The sequence below is a fragment of the Branchiostoma floridae genome, chromosome 6, assembly GCF_000003815.2.
Source record: "Branchiostoma floridae strain S238N-H82 chromosome 6, Bfl_VNyyK, whole genome shotgun sequence".
NCBI lineage: Eukaryota > Metazoa > Chordata > Leptocardii > Amphioxiformes > Branchiostomatidae > Branchiostoma > Branchiostoma floridae.
The window spans coordinates 19,854,470-19,875,093 of record NC_049984.1 but is presented as its reverse complement, the minus strand read 5'-3'; the positions used below and the strand labels follow the sequence as shown (position 1 = coordinate 19,875,093).

The 20,624-nt window shown below is 41.7% G+C and overlaps 1 long non-coding RNA gene across 1 annotated transcript; it reads left to right on the top strand.

Annotated features, from left to right (window-relative positions):
• Positions 1-15,511: 15,511 nt before the first annotated feature.
• Positions 15,512-20,243, top strand: LOC118418603. Its single transcript, XR_004831472.1, has 2 exons — positions 15,512-15,983; positions 17,770-20,243. It is a non-coding gene; the product is annotated as an uncharacterized LOC118418603 (long non-coding RNA).
• Positions 20,244-20,624: the final 381 nt, after the last annotated feature.

The following is a 20,624-nucleotide window of genomic DNA, read 5'->3' as shown; positions in this document are numbered from 1 at the left end:
AGTAGAGACCCATCTCGCCTAGATGGAAGAGATGGAGGTCTTCATTGCCAGAATACTGTTGAGGAGATGACCAAACTAGCTTGTCAGTTGCTTTTTCTGTCACTTGAAGCCTGCTAGCATCTAAGTCTGTGTCAGCTTCTGTTTGTCCTTTAAATGTTTGTGAAGGCAGACAAAATGGTTTGGCGTGAAGTTATCAAAGTTTGTTGGAATGTATGTATGACTGAACATGATGTGGATTGGTTTCTCATCATTGCTTTTGTTGAGTCCACGGATGGTCATTTCATTTTCTGACAGCACAAGCTTCCTATAGAAGTCTGTAATACCTTTGCATGGACACCAAGCGTGGATGCAAATGTCCAGTGCACTGCTCAAAAGTGCTCATGATATGCCCATGCTATTTTACAAGATAATATAATCAACTTGAGCATGAGGTTGCCCATCCATTGCCATGCAATGCTTGTAGTAGTCAGGATGTTCGATCATCTCAATGGCAGCAAGCAGGCGGATTAATAAGTGGTGACTCTCGTGTCCAAACAGCGCGCGGGGCACCGCTCTGTAACAACAATTTCCGTCCCCGGTAGTGTGCAGTGGCGTCTAGTCTTTCAAGCGCTGAGGCTCTATCCTCCTTAGGATGCCACTGGACATAGCATCTCCTTTGCCGGGCGGGGATTCTGGGCCAAAGAACGTGCGTCCTGGCAGCTGGACCTCATAGGTCTGTAGCAAAAGCTTCTCTGTCGCTGCACCTTGCTGGAGTCGATCTTCGGTCCTAGCTAGCACCAGTCTGCAATGACAGCAATTAAAGAAACTGTAGTGACGGACTGTAGTGGCAGTGAACATTTACAAACACTAACCTAATTCAGTATTCGCCTGTTGTTCACTCCAGCCCACGTCTCAAATGATTCTCCTTCTCTCTGGACCGTTGATCGGTACGTTGAAGATCTCGAATGTCCAGACGTTGAACGGTGAGGCGGTTTCTGGGGTTTGTTTTCAGTCTGTTCTGCATGGAAAACCCACGCTCACAATGCAGTATCCATGGGGATCAGGCGTGCTATTTTTGCCAAGGTTAAAATGTTAGGGGAAAATTCTGTTCCGTGGACGCTCTCCAGTTCCTGACATTGCTCTGAGATCACAAGGCCTATCTGTTCACATCGCGCATTTTCATGTTCCTTAGCAACTCCTGAAATACTGCATTCACTGCATCTTTTGCCGCCTCCTCCGTAGCCCTGCCCATGCTAGTATACAATCACTGACACGTGTGTGTCCCATGATTCTTCCCAAGAGGGCATCAGTGGGTGTACCAGGCGTGCTTTTGATGGTTTGCACTATTGTAATTAGATGCAGTAAGCCTGCCTCGCGGAGCCATACTCCAGATGTGGGAATTACTTTGGCCCCAGGTAGCCAATCATTAAGTAGGAACAATGACACCTAAAACACTCCATATACGGAAGCAGTCTCTGCCTCCTTTCAAGTTTGCTTGAAGGTCCTCCACTTTATCCCATTACTTCTGCTTGTGTCTACATTATAATGATCATTGTGTCAATGGTTCTATCATTACATTTCCTTTTTGTTGGGATTTTCTGATTGATTTGGAGAATATGAAAAGTAATGCCAGTGACATAAGCAATAGCACAGAAGAAACAATCCAGGGTTGATGATGAGAAGTCTCCATACATCCTATATGCTTCTAGATCTTCTCTTGACTCTATCTTCTCTTGACTCTCCTCCAAATTTATAAAAACTGTGACATTCTATCAACTCCTTATTGGCGTCATCTATCAAATGGCGGTAACCACCTATGTAAAGTACACAGTACTAAGGGTTATGGTACATGCATGAGCCGTGCAGTATCCATATTAAGGTATTTCCATGTAATGATATCCCTGCACCACTGCCGGCACCTGCTCCACCAGCACCTACTTATCCGGCACCTGCTCCTCCGGGACCAGCACGACGTGTGCTCTTCAGCACCACATTGTAGATCAGACCTGGCCGTCGCTCCAGGACGTCTTACAGCATGCCCTTCGCCTCTGCTCGTGTCATGTCGTCTATCAGCCCCCTAGACAAAAAGGAGGCACTTTACTGCCAACATTTGCACCCTGACCGTTAGGTTGTCTGTTGGAAAATGGTGTGCTGTGTCCAAAACGGTTCGGCATTTAAGGACGGTCTTCACGGCTCTGGTTCGGCCGACTCACTCTACCCATTTAACGAAGTCTAACTCTGCAAGATTCAACAGCACAGTCTGCTCATCGATGAAGATATCAAAACTCTCTTCATCCTGTGTTATGTATTCGTCGATCTGTCCCTTCTCCCGTGCCTCTGCGAACTGGAGGATACCTTGCCACATGTTGTAGGGCATTTTGGTCAGGTTTACAGTCCGACAGTGAATGTTGTTCAGCTTTTTACGCTGTTGGTTTGAATGATAGTTAAATTTTTAGAATATGTTTATCACAATATCAAATAGAGTTGTACTATGCTATACTCAGTACCATCTGCAACTGTTTATGTTTTTCCAAACACTCAGGCAAAAATGTTAGAATTAAAAATTTGATTAAAAGCATACACTAGCTGTATACCGTATACGCATTCATACAAGTTCACGAGCTGTTTCCGTGAGATGTTTCGCCAATTATACTAATGTAACGATATGAACAGAAAGTAAAGCCAATGGTTAAGCCATGAAGCAAGAGGACATTTAATCATTACCGTAAAATTAGAAGAAGTAAAATTCCATTGGGTCAAGTTGTAGCAGGTAGCTTGACTTGTAGCCTGATAATCAACTTATAACAGCTTCGGAGTCTCTTCTGTTCTGTTACTGAGAGGACAGATGAGACTGGGAAAATGGTTTGGGTACCACTCAACTAGCAGATAGATTCATACATATTACAGTCTAAAGTAGCTTGGATACCTGACCAAATCTCAACTCAGGAAAGATATTTTTGAGATCGGGCCGGGGTCTGATATTTAGGCTTAAGCCTACAGGTATTCAACATTCCAGTAGAAATTCTACTTGTGTCATACTGTTGTAAAGAAAATCAAATAATGAAGTATATGAAGGTAAGCTGTCCAAATGCAAGATGAAGGCTACTTACCCACCGTCTTTGATCTCATATCATCTGTTGTCTGTTTGAACATGCATCAATTGCGATGGAGCCCTCCAAACATTAATGCAGAATATTGTGTAAAAGAGTGCAAAGACATGCCAATGTTTTTTCACCTGCCATGACAGTTGTTACTGCTGAAACTGATTCCACTTGTTTTTGCCCAAGTACGAGTGTGGCAAATATTATATGGTTTGCTCTAAATAAAAACCATCAGTACCCTCTTTTAGAGGTCTGTCTACAATGAGCTGTCCAAGAAACACCTGGTCCCTTCCCTTTTCATTTTGAAATATTTCCGTGCCTTGGTGCATTTATTGCATACAGCTCTGCTGATACACATTTCCTTGCAGCCTGGGAACTTGGTGATGGTTGCGGCTGAAAAAAAAGGACTTGTTAGCATTACGTTTTAATTAGGTGGTAATAACTACTGATAAAAAAACTATCAATGTATTGGACAATCGCACAATGCTCAACAATGAGAAAGAAAAAATATATACCTTGAAAAGCAGCATTTATTTGTATGCAGTTAACATAGTTATCACATGCAAGTTCATATACAACCCAAAAGGAAAGTGAAAAATTCAACATGACATTGGACGATAAACTTGTAATTTTATAGATACATTTGTGTGTTATCTGAGTGTGTTTAATTGAAGTTATGGCATTGCCGTCTTTGAATTATCAGATACTACTCACAAACGATGGCTGCCATAATGTCCTGGTCTAAAGCCGCATACTGTCCGGATCCTCCCCCTTTATAATTTGACCGCCAACACCTCCCTTGTGAAATACACATCCATCAACTTTTTCAAGTATGCTTTAGGACTATTTCTCCCAGTCAGTTTCGCATTGAGCAGCGGACTGGGAAAAATGACTACTCCATAGTTCCCTCACAAGAAGCAGTTTTGATGTAGAATCAGGTCTCATATTGCACATTGCTTTTTGGGCCTATCTCATTTATATGCAGTCACAGGGGGGTGTTATCCATAAAGTGTTTCTTACTGTGGTCTTATCTAGTGTAATCATTATGGTAGACAGTACATTATTTTAGAACACAAGGTTTTCAAGGTAAAACTTTTAATTACCAGAGGGGTCTGCAGTGGGTATTTGAAACGCCTGGTGGTCTCTGCATTTGTCGTCAGATTGTTGATTTGGTGAAGGGGTGATCGGAAACTGCTGTTCAACTGAGGGGTGGGTGTGGATGGTGAAGTGAACTGCAAAGGGCGATGGACGTGAGTAGTGTTGAAGGAAGGATCAGTTAGGATGGGGGAATAATAAAGACCAGGTTGACGTGGGGCAAGAGAGGATCGTCATCGTACATATTGTAGGACTGCAACTGTTCTTCTCCATGCAATGTGCGCTGTACAGGACCCCGGCCTGTGGGCTGTATAGGACCGCGGTCTGTGAGCTGTACAGGACCCCAGCCTGTGGATTCTCTATTACCCTGCTCTGTGTGCTGTACAGGACCTAATAAAACTCCATTACTGCACTAAGACCATAATCATAACCGCTTGATATTTTTTTAAGACAGCGGGTTGTAGGCTTTGGCGTATGTCAGATCAAATGTGTCAGTTGTCATTGCGCCGGACATTGAGTCCATGCCCATAACGCTCTACTTCTGCCAATTCTGGTTGAACAGTTTGAAGTGCAAGTTCCCATGCCACAGTGTGGACACGGCATGATCCTGAAAGCCAACTGAAACACCTATATGCACTGTCCACAAACTCCATTCTGCGCATTCTGAGGTCAGCGAGCGTCTTAAGCGGGTCGACGTTACGGAGTGACTTTTGCGCCATCAAGCATTCTCCGTGTTGTGTGCCATTTTCTGGCCGAAACACTCCAGGACTATTTTGAGCCTATTACATCTCTCTATTTTTTATTGTAAAATGGGAGTTTAAGTTGGAAAATAAGTGGCCTCTTTTGTTGAATACTATAATCTTTGTTTTCTCTAGGTTTACCACTAATTTCCATTTTTGGCAATATCGACCTAGAGCGTTAATTGCGTTCTGGGGCTTAAAACGCACCCTTGACGAACACCAATTTCAATAGGAAAACTATCGCTATTATTTATAATTAATGTGAATCATAGATGAGTAGAACACTCAATACAAAGAGGTAACAGTCGGATAGGATTAGGAGATACTAAACTACGTGCGCTTCAAGTACACACAAGTGACACACTTACAAATGCACCTGTGTCACAAATATCAAGATGACATGACTACAACAGAATTGCAAATACCATGTACTGGGTGACCAGCTTCTCGTCATGCCCCTTGGTATATCTGTAGGCATGAGGACAGCTGTGCTGCTCCAGGTCGTTGCTTACGATGCAGAGAAACCCCTTCAGATCCAGCAGCGCGTCGAGCTCCTCCGTATGCGTGTTGAGGTAACTCCCGATTGATGACGCCGACCGGTTCTTTAACAGTAGTAGCGTCCTGCCTTCGTAGTGTTGACGCTATCTTGCTGAAGAACTGGTCAACGTCCTCATGCGTGTGGTAGACAAGGAGGTATCCTACTTGCCCCTGCATTTAAACAAGAAAAAAATGTACATTAAATGTCCTGGTACGTTCATTTGTTTGGACCTATATGTAGTGTGTAGTGCCGTAGCTAGTAGGGTAGAAACTTCAGTAGCAAGGTATATTCGCAAAGAGGGGGTCTGTTCTCTGTCTGCCCGTTTAACTTACTCGAGGCCCTTTCTGGAACAACGGACACACAAGTTGGTTCCCTTCCGAAAGACTCCTTCTAGGGTGTTCAGGCCCAGGATTGAACTGGTGGCCTTTGTCACCATTTACATGTTTGCTAAAAGTTTTATTTACCAGTCAGAGCTTCAGCGGGACATCTTACAGTCGACACATATTACAGACAGCTCCCCTGAATGTATACTAACCTCTTTAAAGACACCCTTCAGCGCAAAATACCATCAGAATGCAAAGACATATTTATTATTGCACTCCATCCTGTCAGAACAGTAGAAAGATTTTTCTATGAGCATGTTAACTTGTTAAACAAACACAACAAAAACGCTACGTATCATATAAGCGTTTGGTGGCATGCATGACTGTGCAACAAGTTATAAATACCCTTGGTAGTGTTGGCACTTCTCCAGCTTATCTGTTATTTTTGTTACATATTCCAAAACACACGACCTCATACCTTCATCAATTGCTTTAGCTTAAATTTCGATCGCATTACACTTTCTGATTTAGTGAATTCATCTGAAAATCACCGTCTTCTGTGCAAAATGGGGGATGGTTGTTTTGTTTTGGTCCATTTCATCTATGATGATGGATAACGCCCCTGAGGGGTCTCAGATTGATGAGTATGCCTTCCCCCAGTAGATCTGTCGCCCCCTCTTGTGAACGGCAAATGTCAAATGTGCGACTATTATCTTCACAGTCAATGGCTGCGTCTCCTCTTGCCTTGTTCCACCTGTGGACCCCTTCCAGCAGATAATCCTGGAAGTTGACTGCCCCTGCTGAGGTGCCAGGGATAAAGCGGTTTAGGTGGAGGAGGAAGCTTTCGAAAGATGTTTTGCCTCTTCCACATCTGAACACAGGTAAAGTGACCCCACTCTTCATGATGTTACCCGTAAGGGTGTACAGTTCCAGTCCTGGTGGGTCCTGGATGCACTATACATATTTCTTCTGTTGTGTCCATATCCCGGTCATTTCCGGCTTCAGGAGGAGAACACCTAATGTGTCGGTGACTTTGGACAGGGATCGGATAAGGTCTTCTATCTTCTATAAGGTCTTCTGAACTATACGTTGCAGCATGAATGTTTATTGCCTAAATTCAAATTTCACAAGATTCTCAACAAGTGTTCCTTCTGCGATAAAAACTTCATCATCTTCCTTGTCCTGAATTGATGTACATGTATTTCATCACATATTCCATAAAGCGGAAGTTCCCGAAACACGCTAAGTTGGTTTTGGATACTTTCCATCACTGCATGTTACCACGGCCAACTTTCTTGCGATAATACATGGTTTCAAAACGACTACAATATCTTTCTTGGTAGGTCTCATGTACTGCCCCGCAGATGGATCAGGGTGAATAAAGTTCACTTTGTACTTTGAATACTTGACCAACTTCCCCTGGGTACCAACGCACGGGATCAGAGTACCAAACCCCCACCCAGCTGCCCTTTTCCACCAGATTGTCTGTCAGGTCTTTGAGTTCTCTATTTGACCTATGTTCAGGCCACCATCTTGCAAACCTCTGTCCCCTTGCTCTCGGTGCTGTTTCTGACCTGGAATAGAGAGCTTAGGAAGATGTGTCTGAATGGAACTGAATCACCTGATGTCCTATTCATCATCTCCCCGTGTTGTCCTGTATAAAGCATGGTAAAATATCCCAGTTACAGCAGACTTTTTTTAACTTTGCGGGGAAGCCATTCATGCCATGTTTGTAGTGACATCAAAGAAGCTACAACTGTAAGTAGACCAACACTGTTGGATACAGTAATTTGTTAACTTACAACAGAAAAAAAATTCTGTTTTGATTCATATTCGATTGACTGGCACAAAATACATGTGGGTTCCTTTTATTCAGTAGTCCCTGACTGCAAATAATAAGAAAAAGATGACTTATTATTCAAAGAATAATGTGGTGTGGCGGACTCGGCACACCATTTGGGCTTCCTACAATGGGAATGGGGTAAAAAGTTCAATTTTGTTGCGGAGAAGACATCCATGACATGTATAGTAGCATTGTATAAAAAGCTATCTAAACCAACAGATAATTAATTGCTAACTTAATACAAAATTTCTGTTGTGATACAAATTAAATTGATTGGTACAGAATACATGAATGTAGGTTCTATTTCTTTCAGGTAGCTAGTTTAATGGAATATATAACATAGTTTACACACCTGAGTTTATTTTAAAGCAGACATTAATGCAAGAACTGTGCAGCCAACTTCCTCTTTTTGAACAGATCGTCCACATATTGTTTCCTTGCATCTCCATAGCTCGGCTTTCTGGAATGAAGTCCGCTTCCCATGCTTGAATGACCTCCTTTAATTCACATACTTTCTCAGCTCGCTAAACTGCACAATGGCCAGTTTCTGGATGTACCTGTTTCAACACATCAGAAAGAGATAAAGTGTTGAATAGGAATTATGACCTGTTTACCTGGACCTAATTATACCATTCCAAAAATCCTTAGCCGCCGTTATAAACCAAAAAAATGTTGTACATTTCTAACATCCAACAGGTATTCGCCTGTCCTTATAGTCGTCGCAGTGCAACACGAACAAAGGTCCTTTTGTCCGCCCTCTCTCTTGGAAGGCCTGCTCCAGGGACACGGTGAAGAGGAAGTATTTCCGGTGGTTAGGGGTTGGTACCCTCCTCTCTGGGATGCGACGTGGACGTGCGACTCGGAGTCTGATGTGCTGCCTGTAGATTCTCCAGAAGCCTTTTCAGTTCTCTTATCTCTCTTTCATTGTTCAGGATCCTCAGATGCAATGGGGCTGTTTCATCTGCTACTTAGACATCTGCTACGGTGGGGTGCTTTCTGCTGGCTACCCGGTCCACTTGTGGGAGTGGCAAAACCTAATACCAGAGCTTCCTTAAAAACAGATAGATATACTACAGATAGATATATTATGTACAGATAGAGCTAACTGTCAGCCACTCGTCGCCATCTTCTGAGGCTGACATACACTGCGTGAGATGGAAGATCAGCATTACTGATCTGTCTCACAGTTTGCTCTTTTATCAGTCTGTCAACTCTCTTCCGACAGCTGTCATTAAGATTATCCTCAATCTTGACCCTTGCACCAATTGTCAGTCTTCATGGAGGATATGGAAAACATACGGCGCCTTGTGGAAGTCCATGCTTTTCACGGATTCTGCGTTTACATCGTCCTCCATGTTTGACGCAATCGCATCTACCACTTCCATCATCCCCCACTCTTCTTCCCTTGTTCCGCTAATGCTTGTCTTTTATAGACTTTTTTTGTCTTCCGCTCAGCTGTGCATTGGGGGAAAGGGCATCGGATGTAGCCATATCCGAGCAGGGACATTTGCGTATTTGTAACAAATGCTAGCAAATGCAAATAGATTCGAGTTGGATCCCTTAAATATCCCAAATTTGAAAAGACTCAAACATATCCCAACGGATGCAAAGTCGTTTTTTTAGGGATTTCTTTGAATACCTGGAATGATCGGATCGCAAAGAATCCCCAAACGGTATTTCCCTCGGATGCGAAGTCGTTTTTAAAGAATTTCTTCGTATACCTAGAATGAACGGGTCCCAAAACGGCCTTTGCCGCCGATGCGAAGTCGTTTTTATAGGAATTTCTTCGTATATTTGTCATGGTCGGATCCTAAAGAATCCCAATACGGAATTTGCCGCGGATGCGAAGTCTATTTGATAGGATTTTCCTTGTATATTTGGCATGGTCGGATCCTTTTTTTAAACATAATCTTTATTCATTTTTGAAAAAAAGACACAACAATACAAAGTGGATGTACAAAAAAGCAACCTAAACCAGGAAAGACAATTTGCATTATCCCAACTAAATTAACTTAACAGTGCATTACCGATGGGTCCCCACTTTAACAAGTGTTTTTCAATTTTCTGTAAGCTTTGAGCAATGATGTACTCTACTTTGTAATAATAATGTACATAGGCTAAAAAGCCATCTATTGTAGGAATTTTTAAATGTCTACATTTAAAGATATACACTTTAGCAATTAATAACAATGCATTCAGAATGATAGGATAGCCTGGAGAACCAAATAAGATAATTCTACTTGTAAATCTAAATACAATATTTATATGCTTCCTGATCCAGTTTTCTACATCCCCCCAAAATTTAACAAGATAAGAACTGTAAACTACATCCCATTGTATCTGGTCATTAAACAATTCTATCCAATATTCCTGGGCTTTACAATGGAAATCAACACATTTCCTTTCAACTAAGTAAAAACGGTACAATTCCTTGTTTATCTTAAGTCCTTTTACCCACTTGGAATATTTTGTAACAGGCATAATAGCTGTTTCACATAAAGGAATACCTTGAATACTTTGTTTCCATTTAAAGGGGATACTGGATAACAATTGTATGCATTTTAACTCATCACAAATGCTTCCATATTTACCAATAAATGATCTATATGTCATAAAGTATCCATCCATGTTCAATAAATCATAAACAAACAAAATTCCTCTTTGGCTAAAGGCTTCCCAGAAAAAAGGTAGTCCATCAATAAGTATATTGGAATTGAACCAGAGAACCAGGTCGGATCCTAAGAAATTCCAATACGGCATTTGCCGCGGATGCGAAGTCGGGTTTTTTTAGGGATTTCGTCGTTTTTTGGAATAATCGGATCCTAATTAGTTTTTAAAAAACGGCATTTGTTGCGGTTACGAAATCGCTTTTTCGGAGATTTCTTCGTTTACTTACGTTACCCTTAGCATTTGCCGCGTATACGTTTAGATCCAGTGTTTTTTAGAATTCTAAACGTATTATTGGACGCATTTTCCTGCATTCGTGTTGGCTGCAAACAGATCTGGCATTTGAATTTTCCGCTCGCTTTAGTATATCCCTGCTTCACACATTCCTGAATATTTTTAACGTTATTCTCACCTTCACCTCAGTAGGCAGATCCGACATGCCTACTGAGAAAATATTTATACTACTGTATGCCTATAAAGTACAAAGGAGTGAATGGATGTATGAATGATTAACCTTTATTCAAAACCAAATACTTAATGATTGAAACTACAGAAAAGAACAAAAAGAGAAAATACAATGTGATTATGCAGAGAAATGTATATCATGTCAAGATGATATACTAGTACAATCTAATGTATGTCACAGATCCTTTTGTTACCTACTCTAGATTCCGCTAGCATTGTAGTAACTGAAATTATGTAATATAACATATTTATGTAGTAGCAGACTGAACCTTTCGTTGTCTATACATTGCCACTGATGCAATTTAACTACATATCACATCATCTCAATCAGCCACTAGCCTCTCCATTCTCATCTTCAAATGGAAGTACTCCATCTTCCATTTCATACTCTCCCTCCTCTTCTGACCACTCACTTGCCTACGACACCTCACTTTCCTCCGATACATCACTCTCCTCCTGTACCAAGGCACTCTCCTCCTGCACCACACTCTCTTCCTGTACCAGGGCACTCTCTTCCTGTACCTCACTCTCCCCTTGTACCTCACTTTCCTCCTGTGCTTCACTGTCACCTACACCCCCCTGCCCAACGTCTAGGTATTCCTTCCCTACATAGTGTATGTCTGGCACATCTCTTTTGCTAGGTTCATTAGACCTTATCCTAGTGATTCTAGCGTGGGGGTTCTTTGCAATCTGGGCTTCCACCTCCGGCTGGCATCGGTCAATGATCCTGGTGAGTCTCTTGGCCCGCCAGGACGGTCGCCTGACCAACCATGTTTTCTCCCGCTCCTCATCGGTTTCTTCATCCGACATGAGTTCAGGCTTGGCATCCCTCAGGTACTTCAGGTCTGCTGGACTCAGGAAACCTTGGCCAACCTTAGCCCTGAGCTCCTTCATCTAAAAAAAAAAAAAGAACAAATCATAGCCATCAGAGTCATAGGCTTGGAATTGTGATAACCACAAAGTCCTTCCAATCTGAGGACTATTATTAAATGATTAGCTAGAGAAAATCAAAAATGGCTAGTATAATGTTAACATTATGAGTAACAAAAATACTTGGGGGGAATATATTATCTTACGTGTTAGCAATTCTGTTTCAAAGAATGAAGTTAAGTGTAATAAATCGTTAGTCAGAAGTGTGGCTTGGTACTGGTTTGGCCAGACGGTTTTTTTACCAGAACCGATTCCAAAAAAACAGAAAGCTTTTGGAAGTTAAACGGAAGTTAAGCAATTTCAAGAAATCTATTGTATTACGACAATGTCACATCCCACTATTACTTTGGCGATGGAATTGGAAAATAGCCATGAAACAAACAAGATAAGCCTACAATAAATTCATATTCAACCCATTGTGTCGGTTCAAATTAAGAGAACAATAAAAATGCGCTTCGAAAAAAACACATCAAATTTGCAAGACACAAGTGGAAACTTCCTCAACAATCCTCGTAAATTTTCACTCTTAACGAAAAATCAGTGCTCAGAAAAAATAAGCCTGGGGGCAAACAACATCTCTTCCTTCTTGTGCATGTGTATTCAATCCATATCTATGTCGCATTGAAAAAAAGGAACTTCAGCGCCCAACGAAAACAACAAGCCGTTATATGCATAGTGGATGAATTGTCAGAATGGTTGCTACATGGCGTTGTTTGGAGTTTTCGTGTGAAGTGATTGGCTAACATTGTTATATTCTTGTGTGGTTTGGTGAGAAACCACGAGACTTGTCCGGAGATGGAGTTGTTGTTTACATCCGGCACAAAACCTTCTTTCTTTGGGCCACATTTTTGCCACTTAAACTCAGCCAAATGATTGAATGATTGAATACATCCTCACAAGAAGGAAAGAAATATTGTTTGCAACATGGTTAATTTTTCTGTGCACTGATTCTTGATTTAGATTGAAAACTTACGAAGATAATTGACGAATTTTCCTCTCTAGCTCAGTAACCTTAGCCTCTGTGTATATCGACGGACAGGATCAGGTCCAGACCTGAACCAAAACCTTAGACCTGAACTGGACTTGAACCTGATCAAGCAAAAGGGTATCCACCCCTAGTCAGTAGTTAAGAATATTAAGATAACACTTTTCCTGCTACATTATTCAATGATGGAGAGAGACGAAAATCCTTACCCTAGTCCGTCTGTTAACCCGCTTGGTCTTGTCTGATTTCGCCGCAGACGTCCCTTCCTTCTCACTCTTTTCTGCCCGCCGTATGTTATACTGTATGTTCCTGTATGACCCTAAAAAGAGAGTATGAATTATAATCCATGATCATATAGGAATATTCTAGGACATTTCAGAGCCAGCCTACAAGCCTTGTTTTGTATCACTTGTAGTTTTTTTGAACATGACTCTGACACACTGGCCAGTACAGGTGAACAATAGTTCAAGACTGATAGCACCAGGGCTTGAAGTACCAGCTTACACACATCACCAGGTATAGAACAAGCATATCTTCTAACATAGGCTAAGTTTCCTGAGAGTTTTGTTACAAGATATTTGTTATGAAGATTCCAAGTTAGTGACGGGTCCATACGTAAACCCAGCCGCCGCCTCACTACGTGTTGTCTCGTCCTCCTCACCAGACTATTATAGAAAAGAATAACCTAGTGTCAACAATTTGAGATAGTAGGGTTAACTTGTTACCTTGTAGTATTTAAAGATGGTATCCATGTATTTGAGGAGCTAGTTTTTGTCGCAGCCACAGTTTTTCATGCACCAGTATATGTGAGTCCTGAGGGACTTTTTTGTCCAAAACTGCAGGTTGGCAACGTTGGCTGCCGGGCATTTATGCTTCTTCTCTTCGTTTTAGTCACTGAAGGGAGGGCTTCTACAGTGAACACTGTCATCTTGGGTTGGACAGCTATATTAGTATACCATCCACAAGGTGAAATGTCCCGCCACCGCTTATGGTCTCATCCAGCCAATCGATGTTGTCCCGGCCAAGACTTGATTACGCAAGTTACTTTGAAGCTTGACAGCTTCTGAAGGCAAAGGGACGTACTGACTGTAGGAAACACTGGCCAAGTTGTTTCAGCATCTAATGTTGTATACTTCATTGACTACAAAAAAAATTGAGCGCACCAGGAGCTACTTAAGAGGTTCATTTACATGATACTTTCTTTACATAGCTTTTGTACAAAAATATTTTCAACAAAATTAATATTCCAAATACCAGTTATAATTCAAGATCTCTTGTGACGAGCCCTATCCACCCACAAAATTTGAAGTAAAAATAATGAGTTTGAAATTTTCACCTGTATCACCTGTTATTAAAACTAGTGGCAGTGGGGTCCTGCTTGTGATTCGAATGAATTGAAAAGTAAAGAAAATGACACAGCTTGATGCATGCTCTATAGTATAGGGAAGTTGTTAATGGGGGATGATTGCAGTGCAAATATGGTGCTTGGTTTGACTATTCACCCTAATACCATATGTGAAGTATATTAGTGCATCTAATTTACAAAAGGTAAGGCTTCGACTTACTTGTACGCAAAATGATGGCCGTCTGCCCATCTCTCGCTATCTCATGATTACTCTCGAGCTGAGTGTGCGAATCAACAAAGTCAGGGATTAACAGATGGTTTTTCTGTGATTGGTTGGTTTGTTCACAATCATAGCTGCTTGTATGTTTCAGACACATGTATAATACATGTGTATGAAGAAGATGGAGGTTTCATTGCTGGAACAGATCCATTGGTCAGCCCTAGCCTGTCTCTGGCATCAGTTGTCAATCATTTTTTAATCAATTTTATTCAGGACTAAGCTATTGTACATTTTACTAATTTGTAGGAACATGCTACGTTTTATGTGACCATGACTTAAGGAACAAAGCAGAATGAACTCATCATTAAAATATTTTTACATCTAAAAGTAAACTAAGTAAATAATATGATACATGTATTCAGAAGGCTGGTGTGTGATGTCAAGTTGAAAAAATAAGTACCAAAACGTGCTTGTTATTTGCTGGCAGTCGGAGGATCTTGTCCCGGATGTGGGCCCCTGAACCTTCTAAGGAACTGTTGTCCTTGAGTTGTTCCTCTATTGTCTTCAGGAATGTTAGTAGGATTGTCGCTCATGGACATGTGCTGCGTTCCAACTGTGTATTTATGATATATGCCAGCAGCGAGGCAGATGTCATCTTGTAGGCCAACGTACAGAGTAACATTTCTCTTGGAGAAAATCTCCCTTTCTTCCACACTTGTTGCTTCCATTAGTGCTCTGCGCTGGGCCTCCAAGCGATGGTTGCCATCAATTGTCTCTATACAGTACCTTTGCAGTTTTCCTTTGTCATCTTCTTGAAAAGCTCCATTACTACGCTGCCTTATCAACAAGCAGGTCGTCCCAACCAAACGTTGCAAAGGTCCCTTGGTAAGGTGTATCGGCTGAGAATCAAACTAGAAACGAAAACAACAAAAACGAATTAAAGTGCGCTACAGCTGCCCAACACCGGGACAAGAGCCCTGACACTCTTCAATCGTTATATACGCACATCTGTATTTCCCTCGGTTACTGGCGTCCCAACTTCACGAGAAGATTTTTTTTTTTTATCTTCCCTACTTCCTTGGGGTTTCGGGGCAACCCCGAACCCAGTGTCCTTGTTTTCCGCAGTTGAAGCACGCGTCATCGGACTGAGGCCCCGGCCGGCCTCTTCCCCTCCCTCGCCTCGGGGCTGGGTTGTAGTACGGGGTCTGGCGACGCCCCCTGAAGCTGCGGCCCCTTGCTGATGACGTTGGTATGTAGCCGCGACCACCACCGCTACTTGAAGTGATTTTATTTTGCTGTAGAAGGGGAATTTTTTTATGCAAAGTCACAGTTGAAAGTTATGACACATATAATAACACGCCGTGTTTTGATTAGGTTGTATAATAAGTCACAAAACAAAACCAGTTTGCATTTTCTGCATCATCCAAAACCACTCCGGTTTAACAAACCCTACATGAGCCTCTCAATCCCTAGACACCGAATACCCTCCTCAGACAAGATGTACTCAAGTGCCGCCAGAAAATAGTTCATAACAAGAAGGGAGCATCCATCGAATGAGAGCTAGATTTTAGATCACCGGCATTATTCCCAGCTTTGGTATAATATTTGCCTAAGAATTAAACAAAAAGAAGTTGTTCACGATGAATTATTTGCTGCTATACAGTCGGCCTGTTTGATGGCGGATGGATATGTACAGCATTTCCGGCGCACAAGAGGGCAGCTTCAGTTGGAGAAGAAGGGCGGTAGCGAGAGGTAGGTACCCCGTTAGAGGTATTTTTTCCTTCCAAAAATTGTCCTGCTATTTTTGTTCTTATGCAGGAAGACTATTTTTAAAGACTGTGGTTGCCCGTGTGTCAATGTTCTAGAAATCTTGGTTAGGAACATCGATTGATTCTGCCGTATCCTTTATCCACGCCATGTTGTGTAAGGCAGCGTTTGGAATGTGTCTCAAACCAACACGTCAGTTTGTCCATACCCTCAGGTTTTGTCCCGAACTTCTAGTTTTTGATGCTAGCCAGGATCTTGTACTATGTCGACGATATTAAGCTGTTTTTCGACCGCAATTTGTGACAGAATTACTAAAGAATTGAAAGTGTGAGGGCCGACCGCGGCTGACATCTGTGATGGATTATCTTGTTTACGTGTTGGAGGACCGGATCGGTCTACTCAAAATTCTCGAACTGGTTGAACATATCACACATCGTATTCGTGCTTTATTACCTCCATGAAATGTCATGGAATGGAGGTTATATTTTCTGTTATGTGTCTCTGTCTGTGTAGATGATTACTCAAGAACGGCTGGATGGATTGGTTTCATACTTGTTGTGTTAGTGGGCTGTGATGAAAGCTCGAATCGATGAGATTTTGGGAGCCGTATCTGTCGTTATAATTGATGTAATAATATCACAAATCACCCCTATATTTGAGATATATTGGTACAGGCATCGTGCTTTATGTGTTTGTTAATGGGCTTAGCTCCAAGCAGATGGTCAGGTGACAGCTGTTTGGGGAACCCCGAGTTTTTTTAAATATGATAATTAGTTTTATTTAGGTCTGCTTAGGATATCATGGAGATGTGAAGCGTAAGTATAATTGTAAGAAGTTGAGGTACATTTAACGATAATGCTTAACAGGTATGGATGTCTCACATACTGTACTGCTGATTTGAGTGACATGGTGATTAAAATGCCATTAGGTCCTCTCATCTGGGTTGGGTGTCAGAAGTTTTATGGGCGACACAGATGTTCTGATTTTGTTACGATAAGGGACAGTTGTTAGTTGTCTCTTTCGTAGCCAATGGTACTTGTTTTTTTAGCAGACGGGGTTGGAGCCAAGTATTCATCTTACAGTTGGTGTAGGGCTGTCAGAGGAAAGTGTGCATCTCGTTTTTGTACCGTGTGCACAGCTGATGTTATGACATATTGGTGGAAAATCAAATCACCATCTGACTAAAGTTGGCCACATCCCTTCTTCTTTCTGAGTTTCCCAACTTCCTCCCACCACACAGCTCTGAGGCACATAGTCGAACCTCAATAATGCTGACAACCTTAGACATTTTAAATGCCAAACATCAAGCTTAAGGAACACCACGCTACCATATGCCGTCGACCTTATAAACGCACATTACACAATTAAGTGTCACATTTTGATAATTACTAATCAGATGGACATCCTCTGTGTCATTAAATAAATACACCACTACTTTCCCATAACATTTATATTATATAACCATTACTCTCAAATACAACCGACTATAAACATACATACCATCCACAAAAAAGTAATAAATATTTCATGGAGGTATGAGGTCCCCGAATTCTAGTATTATGATAATGTTTATCCAAATCGTGAAGAAATGTTAATGTATTATGTTAATCTATCTTTAATCAAAGTTTAATGAAATATATCTACCGTTAATCATCAACTGTCTGCACTTCTCTCTGCTGGCTAAAAAATACCAGCTATTGGTAGACCTAAGAAAATTGATTGTTACTAGTACACAACTAATCTTGGTTCTTAATTTGTACTTCCTGTACAGAAGCTCCGGAGATGAGGCAAGCATCAATGCAGACCAGATAGAACATCGACAGCTGTGCAACTCTGATAGAGGACTGGCATACTCTGTTCGACAAAGCCTCTATTTTTTCCGAAACGAAGTCAGCACAGATTGCAATATCTGATCAAAAAAGGAGGTTCCCAAAACAATATTCAACAACCATGAAACGTTCCCATCACTGATGACATCGATTTTTAGTTATTTGGCTTATGGCAGAACATCCAACTTACTCGGGGTTTGTTAGTAAGGTCTTTTGTTACAGCTGTCCAGCCTCTTGGAAACCCAGACTTCGGGGACTGTGCCTCTGGCTCAGTGGGGGCTGGTTCAGCTTAGTTAGATGGGTGTGTTGGATGTTTGGACGATTGAATAATCACTTTTCTATAGAAAATTGGAAATAGCAGCATTGAAGATCCCTGAACAACAGAAGCGGTTTACATCCAGGATCTCGTTCACAGTCTAAAGAATAAATGTTGGGAACTGGTTGTCATTGACCTTTAAAAGTCACGATGGGATACAATTTTTGACAAGACCTTCTGTACGTCATGGCTGAAGTTGGTCCCAGTACTAGTACACCCGTCGCTCCATCCTGTACACAGTAAAATGTTAAGTAACGACAGACGTTATACGGAACTAAAAGCTAAAAAGCGCAGCACATATCCTTACATATCCGTTAACTGTTAAATGTAATTCTCTCAACTGAGCAATTTCAAACTGTTTGGATTAAAGACCATAAACATAACAATATAATACAATGTACAAATCTCGCGAACTCCCGACAGGCCCTAGGACAGATAACAACAAATGACAAAGACCAGAATTTTGATGGTAATAACCGTGACTTGCCAAATGAGTTTACGAAAATATACGGGACGAGTGAGTGATTTAGAGCTATACTGCTTAAATGCGCAGCAAATTTGGTCGTAGTTGGTCAGTCCGCAGAATCTGGTGTACGTGGATAGCTTGTAAAGTTCTACAGAAGTGAATACAAACTTCCTGTCCACAGATTCTGCAGGCTGACCAGGTGCTTCAAAGTAAAAGCAATTTTTTCTTGACTTCTTTCGAAATACAATGGAGAGGTCTTTACCATTCACACTTGCTATCTCTCCTAGGAACCAGCCCTCCTCGTAGGCAATGGCAACGAAATTGTCGGGGAGGAGCTAGTCTTCCGTCAGTGTGTCAGAGATTGCCTCGTCATCGATTTCTAAAAAACCCGAGTCATCCATTGGAGCTTCGGTTTCTTCAACACTCTCGTTCTCCGAGATGTGCTGAGTGATACCCTGGTTCTCCAAGACGTGCTGAGTGATACCCTGGTTCTCCGAGACGTGCTGAGTGGTACCCTGGTTCTCCGAGACGTGCTGAGTGGTACTCTCGTTCTTCGAGACTCGCTGAGTGGTACCCTCGTTCTCCGAGACGTGCTGTTGCCGGACAAGGTCTCTAGAGCCACCAACTGCTGTGTAGACTCGAGTGAAAGGTCGGGGGGACGGCGCCCCATCTCTGGTGGCGTTGATATAGCCTGGTTCTGCCCCTGTGCATTAAGGGGAGAAAAAACAGAGGGACTTTGTCCCGGGTTATGGGCTCCCCGGGTCGGTTCCGACGTCGACGTCTGGCTGGTTCAAAGTTCAAAGACTGTATCTAAGACCTGGGGGATAAAAAGTCCTCGAAGTGTGTCGTTACCTCCTCTCGTCCTCATTTGTTGTTCCTGAGTTTATAGTCAGAATCGCCTATCCTGGCAAAACAGTGTAAGGGCCAGAAATTTTTTTGCCCAACTTGCGAATCCTTTTGAATAGAATGCTTTAGACGGAGTACCTGATCTCCGATTTCATATGGTTTACCATGTACCTTTCTGTCATAAAGCTCTTTTTGGCGGTGTTTTGTTGAACCAAATAGAAAATTCAGGGAACCTTATGTTAGGTCTGCCACATAATCGGGGACTGTACTGCAGGTAGATCGCCGAGTACCTGATGTACAACCTGCATTATCAACAATCCGTCTTGTTTTATCAACAATCCAACTTGTTCCTTTTGTTCCGATATGATATGTTTGAGAAAGTGTGAACTCCTTCCAGGTCCTGGGATACGATTCATTTTAAGCTTAAGATACAAACAGCCGTGCCCGTAATACAAAGTCAGGAAAACAGCCGAAATCTTGTATAATTTGAATGAACTGGTTTTCAACTAAGCCAACATGTGTCCTTGTACACTCCTTGTATTGTCTAAGGGTATCAAGTATCAAACAGTTGCAAAAAAAACACTTATTGGTACATCCTGTTGGCATGCAGGCCGCATTGCGGTGTTTTTTAAAATTTAAATTTTTTTTATTGAATAAACACATAAGGGCAAAATAACAGACAAGTAGCGGCCCACTCAAGTTAAGACAACTTATATCGGTGTCGCTATTAAAAGGAAAAAGAATAACCTGTGATGTTTTAAAGATGCAATAAATCTGTACAAATGGTATACTCGTGTATTGACTGATGGAAGCGCAAAGCTAAAATATCTAAATTTGACAGGTTTGATAGATTTAAACAAGTGCACTTTAAACCTAAGGAAGCTGTAACTACGTATTGCCAAGTCTAACTTGTTCCAGTGACTTAATGAGTAAGGAACAAAAGACTTTGAAAAGCGATTTGTTGAAGCGCCGAGTGATCTTAAATTCATTTTGTTGCGAAGGTCATACGAACATGTTGAGGAAATGATTGAAGGAAGTAGGTCAGACAAATAGCTACGAGTAGAACCATGAATGATTTTGTAGAACGATAGAAGTCTATGAATATGCCTCCTGTCCGATAAGGTCTCCCAGCCAAGTTCTTTACAAGCTGAGGAGTACGGTGATCCTTT